A 14,011-nucleotide genomic window follows, 5' to 3' on the forward strand; every position below is an offset into this window, starting at 1 on the left:
GTACCCCTGATATTTGTTGAATCACTTTTCTGGCGAGTAGGAAGCTAGTCTGGAACCCATAAAGGATTAGTGTTGAAAATTAGTATAGTGAAATATGAAGTAATTTGAGTGGTGGATATGTTATTCAGTTATTTGGATAGAGACGGGTAGGTTGCGGGATAGAGAGGGAAAGAGGTTTGTATTTATATAGCGCTTGCTACCCCTTTGTGGGGTTTTGAAGTGCTTTATTGGCAAGTAGCACGCTACTCTGGAATCCATAAGGATTACTGTTGAATTAGTATGGCGAAACATAAAAGTAATTTGAGTGGTGGATATGTTAGTCAGTTATTTGGATTGAGAAGGGTTGGGGAGGGTTAGAAAAGGGAAAAAGGTTTGTATTTATATTGCGCTGGTAACCCTGATGGGGTGTTGAAACGCTTTATTGGCGAGTAGCACACTACTCTGGAACCCATAAAGGATTAGTGGTGAATTAGTATAGTGGAATATGGAATTTGAGAAGTGAACATGTTAGTCTGTTATTTTGATTGAAAAGGATAGTGGAGGGATAGAAGAGAGGACATTTTTGTATTAAAAAAAATATTTTGAGGTCATAGCAGTAGGAGGAGGCTTTTGGATGAGTAAACAGGGTTTTTTGAGGGAAAGAGTCAGAAGGAAGAGTTTAGAAAGGTTTGTTTTGGGGGGTCGGTATAGTAAAAGCAGTGTCAGATGATGCAAGGAGGGGGTAGAGTAGGAGAGAGTCTAGAAAGGGGTATTTTGGGGATCATAGTAGTGGTATGGGGTTTGGGATAAATGAGAGTGGATGTAGAGGATATATTGATAGATGTATAGGGTGAGAGATAGGGTAGTGCATTGGAAAGAGTAGTAGAAAGAAGTTTGAGATGAGTCAGAAGGTTGGGCTAGAGTATATATTGAGAGAAGTATAGACTGAGAAATAGGGTAGTGCATTTGAAATGCTAAATTTGAAGAAAGTGAAAAATATATAGATCCATAAGTACATTGCAAGTATATAGATGCATAAAGGAGGTAAGTAAATGTAGATTAAAGATATTGATAGAGGTACAGGATGAGAAATAGGGTAGTGCATTGGATATGCTATGTAAGGAGTAAAGTAACAAACACACAGATCCAAGTACATGGAAGGTACATAGATGAACAATGGAAGTAAGTACATGTAGACCAAAGATTATTTTTATTTATTTATGTATTTATTTATTTTCAACAACATAATTATTCAACATGTTTATAGAAAGCAATACACAAAGATGGGTACATATCTATATTGAAAACAGATGCTTATATACAGAGGAATATGCTGTAAATTTCCGTTTGCGTATGGTGCTTAGGCGGGGAAGAGCCAATTCTTGAGTAGTTTGCTGAAGATAAGGTGGTTGTCGGTGGATCTTATGTTGGGGGTAAAGAGTTCCATAGTTTGGCTGCTTGAACAGAGAAGGATGTGCCACCCATGTTTTTTTTCTTGTATCTTGGGATTTTGAGGCGAGATGCTCCTTTAGAGCATATGTTCCTTTGTTGAATGTGTTTGGTGATTTTATTCCTGATGAAGAGCAGTCCCACAAAGTCATACAAAGTAGCTTGAATGTGGATCTTCTGGCAACCGGTAACCAATGCAGGGCTTTCAAGGCAGGTGAGATGTGGTCTCACGGTTTGATATGCAAGAGTAGTCTGGCAGCCGAGTTCTGAATCCGTTGTAGTCTTTTCATGGTCGTTAAAGGTGATCCATGGTAGAGGCAATTGGCGTAATCCAGTTTGGACAGAACAAGGGAGATGGTAGCTTGGACCTTGTGTGGAAATCCCGAATGAGGGAAAATCCGCTGCAGCGTTTTTATAGTGACAAAGCTTGATCTTGCTACGTTGTCCACTTGGGCATTCATCAACAGCTTGGAGTCCATGGTCATTCTGATGTTCCTTAATTCCTTTGATACTTTAGGTGGTGATCCCAGTTCATCAGGCCAGGCGGCAAGCGGGTCGTAATGTTTCCATGTGAGTATTTCCGTTTTCGAAGCATTCAATTTGAGATGGCTCCAAGTCATCCACTGATCCATGGCTCTGAGACAACTGAAAATGGGGATTTTCCAATGTCTTGGGGCAATCCTGTTGAAGGAGTATTCGCCTGTCATCTGCATAGTTATAGCACGTGAAGTGAAATGGATTGTTCAGTACTGGTAATGACTTCATGTAGATGTTGAAAAGCATGGGCGAGATGATAGAACCTTGAGGGACCCCTGCTTTTGTGGAGTATGGTTTGGACGAGAAAGGTGGGGTATGGATGACCTTAGTTCTGTTTCAAAGGTAGGACGCAATCCAGTCTAGTGCAGTTACCTCTATAAGGGCTTCATAGAGTCTTTGTTTCAGAGTGTCATGGTCAACCGTGTCAAAGGCAGCCGAGACGTCCAAGAGGAGTAGCGCAGCAACCCCACTGCGATCAACTGTATTCTTCAGGTCATCCTAGATGGCAAGGAGGGCAGATTGAGTGCCTCTTCCTGGACAAAATCCTGTTTGGAAGTCTGAGAGTATGTCATTCTCTTCAATGAATTGTGACATCTGGGCGAACGCTGCTCTTTCTATCAGTTTCCCCAGGAAAGGTCCATTTGTAATGGGTCTGTAGTTGTCAGGGTTTAGCGGTTCCAAGCTTGTTTTCTTCAGTAAAGGGTGTATATTTGATTTTTTTAGTTCTTCTGGAAATATTCCGGTAGTTAAGGAATCGTTGATGATTCTTCTTACTGGAGTGGCAGCAGAGGTTGTTAAAAGAATTGTCTTGAAAGTTTGTGGTGGACAGGGGTCAAAATGGCTGCCGGCAGGCCTGCTTGCTTTGATCAGGTCCATAAATTCATCGTGTGAATAGTATGTCTGGTTTTGCATCTGTGAGAATGTCGTGCATGTGCAGTTTGTTGTTAGAGAGGGATCGAGCATTTATTAGTAGACAGTTTAGAGAATGGCCTTTGGTGATAGTGAGACTTTGTTTTGTAGATGAGTGACCAGTATTGTGTCGGTTTGTAGCAGGTGTGTTTTTAGTGCTGGTATTATCTGTATTAGGATAGCACTCATGTAACAGTTCTGTATCATGTTCCTCATCCAGTGCTAAGAAGACCTTTTGATGGGTCTGTCTGTGTATGTGGTGGAGATGGTGTTTGAGAGTGTGTTGGTGTGCTTTGTTGTTTTCTTCGTGTAACACTGTTGTGCAGTAGACATGGGGAAGCAAAGTTGGGAGGTGTGGCACGCCGCTTATATTGTTTGCGTGTGTTTATGGCTGAAGGTGTATGAGTCGGGTGGTGGTGCAGCATGTGGGTCATGTAGTAAGGTTCTAAATTGTCCAATGGATGAGAGGCGGTTAGAAGAGAGTTGCTATATTGTTGTATCTGTGCTAGGTGTGGTGGTGGAAGAGAGAAAGCTTGGCATTCAAGTTTGTTCCTTTGTGTGGTTTGAAAGGTGGGTGTATGTTTGTATTTTGTGATGGGAAGTATTTTGAGGTGTTGCGCTTTGAAGATCATGTTGTGCTGGTGTGTGTGATATATTTTATTTTTGAGGAGTAGTGAATATAGATGCTGGTGTATGTGTTTCATGCAATGGACTTGGTTGTATAGTATTGTTTGTGAGAGAAGTTTTTAAGGTAGAGGGGGTAGTGATGTGTTTATGAGTAGAGGGTATGTTGTGTGTAGGAGGGAATTAAGTAGAGGTAAGAGTGTTTGTCTTAGACTGGTTTGTTGCAAGAGTTAAAAAGTGTAGTGGTGTGCTTTGTGTGTGTTCTGCGTTAGTGTTATTATGGTAGTAGAGAGAGGAGGGTGTTGGTTGGACAAATGATGGAAGGATGAATATATGTTTGTTGGTGATGAAAGGCGATCTGTTAGGTGTAATTAGAGCAGGGAGCGTGTGTCTGGATGGGATGTAGTTATGTATGGTGTTGAATGGGATTGTGTTAGTGATGAGTGGATTAAGATATAGACGCTCATCCGGACAGAGTAGATCGCATAATCCTGGGATTTGCAATTTTTGGATACAAATTCAATTAAAAAAATCTAAATTTGCCTATCTCAGTGTCCTGTTCTTGGTATACGAGTTGTCAAATGAAGGCAAAAGCTTAGCACCACACTTCTTAGAGAAGTGCATGCTTTTACAACCGCTGACCTCAATAAAAAGGCTACAATCGCTTTTAGGGTTTCTTAATTTTGGTAGAACATATACACAAGTTTTATGAACTGATCTGTCCAGACTTCTAAAGCACACATTGGACACTAGAACGCACACATATCTTGGGTGCAGTACAAGCTGACATGCTTGCTGCAAAACACTTACACACACAATGTAAACACAGCAAACTTGGTAATCCCCGTAATTGCGAGGACCACAGGATACACATTTGTTCCTTTCAATGAGGGTGACACTGTACGAATAGCATATAAATTGCATCTCTACTCAAATGCTGAAATACGTTTTGCTCTTACAGAAACAATTCAGACAGAGGTACAGACCGCTGTCGTGAGAGAAAGTTTGTTGGCTCAGGGAAAACACATAATTGTTGTAACTCCCATCCCCGCCTTAAAGGCTGTTACAAAGGCTGGTGTTCCTAACACAAAAGCCTTGCATCCAAGATGGATACAATGGGCCAAATCACTGACAGCAACTGATGTAGACTACATATCTGACTGTACAATACAAACACAAGCACACCTGCAATAGGAACAAAATAGCCTCTTTCCAGTCAAATAATGCCTCTAGATCAGAATCACTTTACACTGATGGTCTGCCCAGCCTGCAGTTGAAACAACACATCAACACTCTGCTGCTTGCGCAGTGATAAAGAGTAAAATTAGGTAAGGAGAATTCCAGCCTCTAAAAACATATACACAATCACTATGTGTTTGCACTTCTCAGCTGGCTTGACTGAAAGCTCTAACTCTGGCACTAACAAATGTGAAACCTGAATCAGCTAAGTTGCCATGTGCCCCACCATCTTTGTGACTACAGCGTCCATTTCACCTCTGTCCCACTGACCACGTGCAGGTCGACCTGCACTCGAGCTGACCTTTTCCCCGCACCCATGCTGAAATGTTTCAGGAATGTTAAAATTGCAGATGACCTCGCCCAGGGGTTCTATTCCTGTTCAAACTACACGACAAGAGGCAGGTGATGTACCTAAGGCTTAGACTGCCCCATTCCAGCATCAAGCTCCGTGACAAAGGGCAGGTGATCCGTATCTCTATCCCGCAAGCTATATGAACTTTCTGTGTTCCTTCTCTGCAAAGGGAGTGTCCACATCCTATAAAGGATGCTGCGTGCTCCTTGAAATTCGAACAGTCTCCCATTACCTACCTCCAGTGGGTCACGGACACTTTTCCATCTCTAGAGATTCCTGTGTAAGATTAATAAACCTGTGTTTCTTCACTCCCAGTGGTGTGGTCTCCCATTTTTGAACGTACTTTGAAGGAAGCTGTAGACTTGGGTGTTTCCTGCACCGCTGGGTGGTCTGCTTCTAAGGCCCCCTGGTTCTACAATTGGCGCATCAACGCAGGGCTCAATCAAAGACTCAGTGGTCTCAGCTTGATGACCCGGAAAAGAAAGGAAGATCGGTAACTGAGGAGTGCACCTGCGAAAAGCAGACTTGAGTCTCCGCAGCCATCGCTGCCTGGATTTCTTCCCTCAACGGTGTCATTGACTAAAGTGGCCCCAGTCCCTGACTGGAATCCTTTCTGGTCCGTCTAGCCTGTCTGGAGAATAAGGAGGAGAACCACCCGGGAGCGGAGAAACACATTGGGTATTCTGGTAGGGTCGCTTTAAGGGACATAAAAAGAATTCTTATATACTGATTCAGTTATGCATGCATATGTCTGTTTTTCTATTTTATGGTTTCTGATTCGATCTTTGCAAAGACCGAAGGAAGGTAATGTGTTCCTGATTGGGAACTGTCTGGTTTCTGAGAGAAATATTATTTAAGTACAGTGAACATGCCTATTTTTAGTAAGTTTTGTAAACTCTGTTGTTGTTGCTCGAACAGTCAGGATGTGTTAGAAGAAAGTCAGCCAGCCCCTCCAGAGGGGACCCCTATTAAAGAGATGTACATCAAATATGGTATTTCCGGTATAATTTATACTAAATTATGGCGGAAATACACAAAGAATAATGTTGACTTACAGTGGCCAGAATTCGGTTCTTTTGAGGTACCTAAACTTACATATTTGGAAGAACAGTTGCATAGACGGAAGGTGCCAACGAGTATGTTTGATTCCTTTGGTCAATGGCGGAAAGAAACTAATGAAAGAAAGAGAAGAGCTAGAGAGAATAAGACACTTAGAAAAACTGCTCAACAGGAAATGGCAGCCCTTAGAGGGCGAGAAATAGAGAGAAATATAGAAGGGTTTGATAGGGAACACCGACTTAACACAACAGGACAGTACCCCTTCATGCCCCCAAAAATTAACGAAGATGATGCTACGTTGCTTTTTAGACCTCCCGCCTATCATGAGACACAGCAATTGTTACAGCTGCAGCCAGCACCTGCCCAGAACGCTCCCATTTCTGACGCCCCAACCCCAACCCCGCCGGCTCAGGTGGAGGTACCTGACCCAGAGACTGAAACACTTGCCCCTGTAGTTATTCCTAAAATTGTAAAGAAATATGACAAAAAGGGACTCTGAAAGGAGGTTAGAGATTCAGACAGTAGTTATGATTCAGACCCGAGCGAGTATAAAAGGTCACATTCTCCTAGACTCAGGGACGAGGAAAATAAAAAAATAGATCGCATAGCTTACAAACTAATTACAGACTGTGCCTCCCCTTCAGATATCCATGCCGCAGCAGAGGGCCAGGTACATTCGACAAGAAAGAGCTATTTTTTAGAAAGAATGCTTGCACGATGGTGAATCTACAGAAAATGACAGAGACGCATTACTGGCAATGATAAAAAATACTCTGCATTCCAATAGTCAGACAGAGAGTATTGTTCAGATGGCAGTCAAAGAGGCTGCCCCCCATCTATGTCACTCTGCGGGGTACTGGAACAGTCCTGAGTAACCCAGATGACCCAAATGCCTGTTTCAGATTAATGTTTAGCTTTGTATATACTCCTTGGACAAAGGCTGAAATGTTACAGTTACGAAAAGATACACCTGACATCAGAAAGAATCCTACAGGATTCTATGAGAGTTTCCAGCAGATAATGAACATTTATACCTTGACCCTAATTGACATCACTCAATTTGGAAACCGCTCCGATATGTTAATGATCAGGCAGCTTTCTATGGTATATGGGAAGACCTGGAAACAAGGGAAAAGGAGAGAAAACCTGGTGAAAAGCCACATGAAGATATATTAGCACTGTCGAAAAGACTGTTAGCCAAACTAAAAACTCTAGCTCCTGAGAGAAAGGTAGATTGGACCCTTCTCAATGCTTGCAAACAGAATACTGATGAATCAGTCTCTGATTATTTTACAAGGCTAGGAAAGGCATATACCGATTTCAGTGGTCAGGATGTAGCGACCGAAACTGGCTGCCACTTACTCAGCCAAACTTTTGTTAAAGGGCTCTTACCAGCAGTGGGGAACAGGCTTATGGCCAGTGAAAGTAGTCGACCAGCAATAATACTGACTATGGCACAATATTTTGAGAGCCAATACAAAAATGCAGAAGAATAAAAGGAAATTGAGAAAAAGAAGTTAAAGGAGCAAGTATTGCTTAGTAATAATAATAATAATAATATCGAGTTTGTAGAGCGCTCAGTAACGCCATCACGGCGTGTCCCCGCGCTGACACTGTCCAAGAAATCAGCATACAGACAGCCCGGATTAAGAGGAGTATAGATGAGTTTTGAGCAGGGCCCTAAACCGCGTTTCATTGCTCTCCAGTCTCAGTGCACAGGGGAGTTTGTTCCACTGTTGGGCTGCTTGGAGTGCAAATGAGCGTCCACCCATTCTAGCCTTCTTAATTCTAGGGACTACCAGCAGTCCGACGCCCTCTGATCGTAGGGACCTAGTTGGTTCGTATCTGCTGATTAAGTCCTTGAGATAAGTCGGTGATCTGTCCCAGACGATACGGTGACAGAAGAGGAGGCACTTATAACGCACACACTTCTTTACAGGTAGCCAATGTAGCGCATCCAGTGCCTTTTTTGAGTTGGCTCTCCTGGGTCTTCTTAGCACCAGTCTGGCGGCGGAGTTCTGTATGACTTGTAGGCGACCTATGCTGCCTTCGGTAGCCCCTAGGAACAAGATGTTGCCATAGTCTAAACGCAAGGTCACTAGTGCTTGCGTTAGTGTTCTTCTGGCCGACAGAGGGAGGAGGTCTAAAGTTTTGTTTAGAGTCTTTAGTACTCCAAAACATTTGCCTACAAGACGCCTGATGTGGCCATCATAAGAGAGTGCAGGGTTCATCCAGATCCCTAAATTCTTTGCCTCCTGACATGGTATGGGGGTAGGACCCAGACATGAAGGCCACCATTCATCCGACCAGTCTTCCCTTTTTCCTCCTACCACCAACACCTCTGTTTTAGAGCCATTAAGTTTTAAACAGTGGGCGTCCATCCATTCAGCTAGGGCCTGCATACATGCTTTGAAGTTGTGAGGGGTGTTGGAGGTGTTCTGTGATAGGGAGATGAGCAGTTGGGTGTCGTCAGCGTACGACACCAGTTCCACCCCATAGGACTGTACCACTTTCGCTAGTGAGGCCATATATAGGTTAAAAAGGGTAGGGCTTAGAGCCGAGCCCTGAGGCACTCCCTGGTCTAGTGACACCTCCACTGATCGGCAAGTCCCTTGCTGTACTTGGAAGCATCTTTCCGTCAGAAACGATTGCAGCCAGCCCAGCGCAGGACCAACGACCCCGGCTTCTTGCAGACACCGTAGCAAGATGGAATGTGCTACGGTGTCAAAAGCCGCGCTAAGGTCAAGCATAATCAAGGCCATAGTGTGACCTGCGTCTGCCCCTGCTCTTAAGGTCTCAGTAGCTCTAAGGAGGGCTGTCTCCGTGGAGTAGCCCGCCCTGAAACCTGATTGTGAAGGATGGAGTACATTCCATTTTTCCAGGTGTTCAGTGAGCTGAGCGTTGACCACCTTCTCAGCCACCTTTGCCACGTATGGCAATAGGGAAATGGGTCTGAGGTTTTCCAGAACCTCCAGGCTTATTGTTGGTTTTTTTCTAATAGGCAGTACTATGGCCTTCTTCCACTCCATCGGTACCCGTTGAGTGGAAAAGGAGGTTAGCTAGACACCCGCATCCACCCCCGTGGTCAAAACAATGCCCGTCAGCAAACTGCCAGGTTTTCCCAGCAACCCCAGAGCCCTCCAGTACCAAACAAACAACTCTATAGGTCGGGCCCCCAACCCTCTGATGTCTGCGCTTACTGTAAAAAACCAGGACATTGGAAAAAAGAATGTACAATATTAGCAGCTAACATTGCCGCTGGAAAAATGCAACCGCGACAGTCCAACACCCCCTCCCGAGGCAACAGGATTGATAATAATTCAGAATGCCAGGCTACCCTTCAGGATTATGCCGAAGACGATACTGAGATGAGCCCAGTATATTGGTTAGCCTAGGGAGGTCAAGGATGGGGGAAGGAACCAGTGGAGGTACCTGTAGATCAACAAGGACCCTTTGTTACAGCATCGGTGGCTGTTTCCTTGTGGATGCAGGAGCATCCCGCAGCACCTTGACCACCCCACTGATTCCGAGGGCTCCTCTATCCGGCCAACTAATTACATCGACTGGGTTCGATGGTAAGCCCTCTGTGAACCCCCTTTCCAAACCTACGCCATTCTCTATCAATGGTGCTGACACTTCTGCAACATTCTTGCTATCACCAGATTGTACTGAGAATCTCATGGGATTGGATCTGTGAAATATTACCATGCCACTATCAGATGTTCCCCAGATAATGTTAGAGTCATTCTGTATGACAATGTTTCTCCGTGACAACTATCTGTACAGCTACTCCAACTTCCCGACTTTCAGAAAGATTTAGCTACCATCCCAAACACCTTATGGGCAACTTCTGATACTGATGTTGGTACTATCCAGATGCCACCAGTTCATGTCACTGTCAGGGAAGGTGCCCACTTGCCTAGATTACCACAGTATAAAATATCTAAAGAGGGAGAGCTCGCACTACAGAAAATTGTAACAGACGTCATTCAGGCTGGCGTGGTGGAAAGGTTCCTTCCAACATCTGCAATAGCCTCATTTTGCAGGTGTTAAAAAGATCGGCTACACACCAAAAGGTGTACAGATTTGTGATTGACTTGCGGGCCATTAATAAGATGATAAAAGCACAATTTCTGGTAGTTTCAGCCATAACTACTATCCTCACCATGATTCCACCTACAGCTAATGCCTTTACAGTGATAGATTTGAAAAACGCATTCTTTTCCATCCCCATTCATGAAGACTCACGTTTTCTTTTTGGCTTCACCCTAATGAACAGATCGTATAGATTCTGTCGTGCCGCTCAGGGCTATACAGAAAGTCCGAGCATTTACAGCCAAGCATTGAAAAAACAACTTGACCAGGTCCATCTCCCAGAGGGAGTGGCTCTAATTCAATATCTAGACAACATTTTGTTAGCAGCAGATACTACCCAATTGGCTCGACAGGCATCATTACTGACCCTCAAATTCCTTGCTGAACATGGCCACAAGGTATCCAAAGATAAATTGCAGTATTGTAGAAAACAGGTGACTTATGTTATGTTATGTTATGTTATGTTATGTTATGTTATGTTATGTTATGTTATGTTATGTTATGTTATGTTATGTTATAGGGGGGTGATTCTATAGTGCACGGCTACTCCGAGGAGTGTCCCGGCGCTGTCGGAAACTCACAGGTCCAGAGTGGAGAACAAGGACGAGTGAAAAGAGCGTAGCTCAGAGGGGCGGTGTTATTGCAGGAAAAGCAAGGTCTTCAGGTCTTTCCTGAAAGCCAACAGATTGGGGCTAGATCTGAGAGAAAGAGGAAGGTCCTTCCACAACCGGGGGGCGAGATGTTTGAAAGAGCGCCCCCCACAGCGAGCACAACGGATCATAGGAGTGACTGCCTTGGCCTGGGTTGAAGAGCGCAGGGATCTAGACGGAAAGTAGAAACTGATCCATTTCTGAAGATAGCGGGCACCTGTGCCATGAAGGGCTTTGAAAGCGATGGTCAGGGCCTTGAAAGTGATCCGCTTCTTTATAGGCAGCCAGTGAAGGGTTCTGAGGATCTCACTGGCCCTGGCTCTCCTAGTGAGGCCAAAGATGGCACAGGCCGCCGAGTTCTGCACAACCTGGAGACGCGATAAGAGGTATTCCGGCAGTCCTAGGTACAGGACGTTAGAGTAGTCCAGCCACGAGCCAATCAGGGCCTGAACAGTGGTCTTTCTGTGCTCCAAGGATAGGAACGGCAGGAACTTCCTCAACATCTTCAAGATCGCAAAACATTTGCCGGCTAATCCCGACACCTGGGCCCTGAAAGAGAGGCAGTTGTCGACCTGAATACCCAGGTTTTTTGCAGCCCCTGAGTCGCTGACAGGAGGGAACATGGCGGAAGGCCACCACTCTTTCCATCTGGGGTCTGCGGGGCATCCGAAGAAGAGCACTTCGGATTTGTCGGAGTTACACTTGAGGCTGTGACGACTGAACCAGTCGAACACAGCCCCAAGGCAGACCCGAATAGACGCACCGTCGAAGTCGTGGGCCCTATCGCATGTGAACAGGAGTTGAATGTCGTCAGCGTACGACACGATCTGGACCCCGAAGTCCTCCGCAAGTGCCGCCAGAGGGGTCATATAAATGTTGAAGAGCGAAGGGCTCAAAATCCAGCCCTGTGGAACTCCGACCTCCAGAGGCGGCAGAAAAAGGTGGGGCCCAGATAGTTTGCTGGCGGTTGGAGAGAAACAACCTGAACCATCTAAACACCGTCCCCCTTAGACCCACCTCCCAGAGTCTAGATAGGAGGCGGTCGTGGGGGACGGTGTCGAAGGCTGCGGAGAGGTCAAGCATCACCAGCATAGCTTTTCCTCCCCTGTCCAAGGTTTCTTTGATCGCTTCGGTGACCTCAAGCAAAGCTGTTTCGGTGCTCAGATTAGAGCAGAAGCCAGATTGGGATTTATGTAATATATCGTTTGTTTCTAGAAAGTGGGACAGGGTAGTGTGGACATGTTTTTCAACCACTTTCGCCAGAGCTGGCAGAAGGGAGATGGGTCTGTAGTTGGCATGAGATTCAGGGTTCAGATTGGCTTTCTTCAGAAGAGGCAAAATGAGGGCCTGTTTCCAAGATTTAGGGACTTCACCTGTGTTGAGCGAGAGGTTGAGAATTGGATTGATGAGATGGTTAAGCGTAGGGGCCATCTGCGCGAGAAATTTGGCAGGACATGGGTTGACTTACTTAGGTCACCTGTTGTCTAAGGAGGGTCGCACTCTTACACCAGACAAGATTCTGACTATTTTGAACTTCCCTACTCCAACCACCCAAAGAGATGTGAGAGGACTAATAGGTCTCACCTCCTTCTGTAGACAGTGGGTCCCAAATGTTTCACTCATTATCAAGTCACTTCTTTCCCTGATGACTAAATATGTTTCTGATCCTATTCCCTGGACATCACAGCATGCGGAAGCATTCTGACCCTACGACAGGCTCTGTGTTCAGCCCCAGTCTTAGGTACACCTGATTATCAAAAGCCATTTTTCCTCTTTTTACACGAACGGTCAGGTGGTGCCCTCTCACTTCTCTGTCAAATGCATGGTACACACAAACAACCCTGTGCCTATTTTTTTGCTATTTTGGATCCAGTTGCCCGAGCTTTACCTACCTGTCTGTGCGCTGTAGCAGCGGCTGCTGTGACAGTGCGCCAGACAGAGGGTATAGTTCTAGGGTCCCCATTAACAGTTCTGGTACCACATGCTGTTGACATTCTGTTGAATAAAACCAAAACCCAACACCTTACTAGTGCCCGACTGTATGGATACGAACTCACCCTGTTAAATGCGCACATAACTATTCAACGCTGTACCACTCTGAATACCGCTACACTCTTACCCCTACCTGATACCGACCCCCTCACTCAGCCACCCCATCATGATTGCGTATTCCGAACAAAAGCAGAAACCATGGGAAGGGTGGACCTTAAAGACTCAGCCTTACCAGATGCAGAAGGCCACCTGTTGATAGACGGTTCTTGCCTGAAACTCCTGAATGGCACCACATCTGCAGCCTATTCTGTCACAACGGCACTTACAGTAATTGAGACTGCCCGAATATTACAGAAATCAGCACAAGCGGCAACGATAACAGCACTTACTCGCGCTTGCATCCTCCGTACAGGCATGACTGTAAACATCTACACTGACAGTCAGTATGCGTTTGGGGTAGTACACAATTTTGCACTACTGTGGAAAGAAAGAGGGTTTCTCACTTCTCATGGGACGCCTATACAACATGGTGAATTGGTTGATGCCCTTTTGGAAGCCATCACTCTCCCTGCTAAGTTAGCGGTGATCAAATGCGCGGCACACAAGACAGTTATTGACAAAGTAGGACAGGGGAATGCTCTGGCTGACAGCACAGCCAGGAACACAGCCTTAGGAATAATACCTGCACCAATGTACGTCCTAAAATCACAAGCTGAGAAATGGCATGATGCCAGACAACGCATTATTGATATACAAGAATCCGCTGCCATAGAAGAAAAAGAACAGTGGAAAACAGATGGTATGTTAGATGAGGAGGGATGTTGGAGATCTCAAGATACTCTTAGGTGGAAACTACCAGCACATATGTTATTCCCTTACTTACAATGACACACTTACCTGCACACATTGGGTCCCAAGCCATGTATACTATGCTCAAGGAAGTATGGGACCATCCCAAATTGAGACCCCTGGCCGAGCGATTTGTCAAGCACTGTCTGACCTGTTTAAGATACAATGTGGGAAATGGAACAATGGTTCTGACAGCAGGATTTGCACTGCCCTCTGCCCCTTTCGAAGTCCTTCAGGTGGATTATATCCAAATGAACATAGTTAACAGCTACAAGTA

This window comes from Lissotriton vulgaris, chromosome 9 (genome assembly GCF_964263255.1).
Source record: "Lissotriton vulgaris chromosome 9, aLisVul1.2, whole genome shotgun sequence".
NCBI classification, from domain to species: Eukaryota; Metazoa; Chordata; class Amphibia; order Caudata; family Salamandridae; genus Lissotriton; species Lissotriton vulgaris.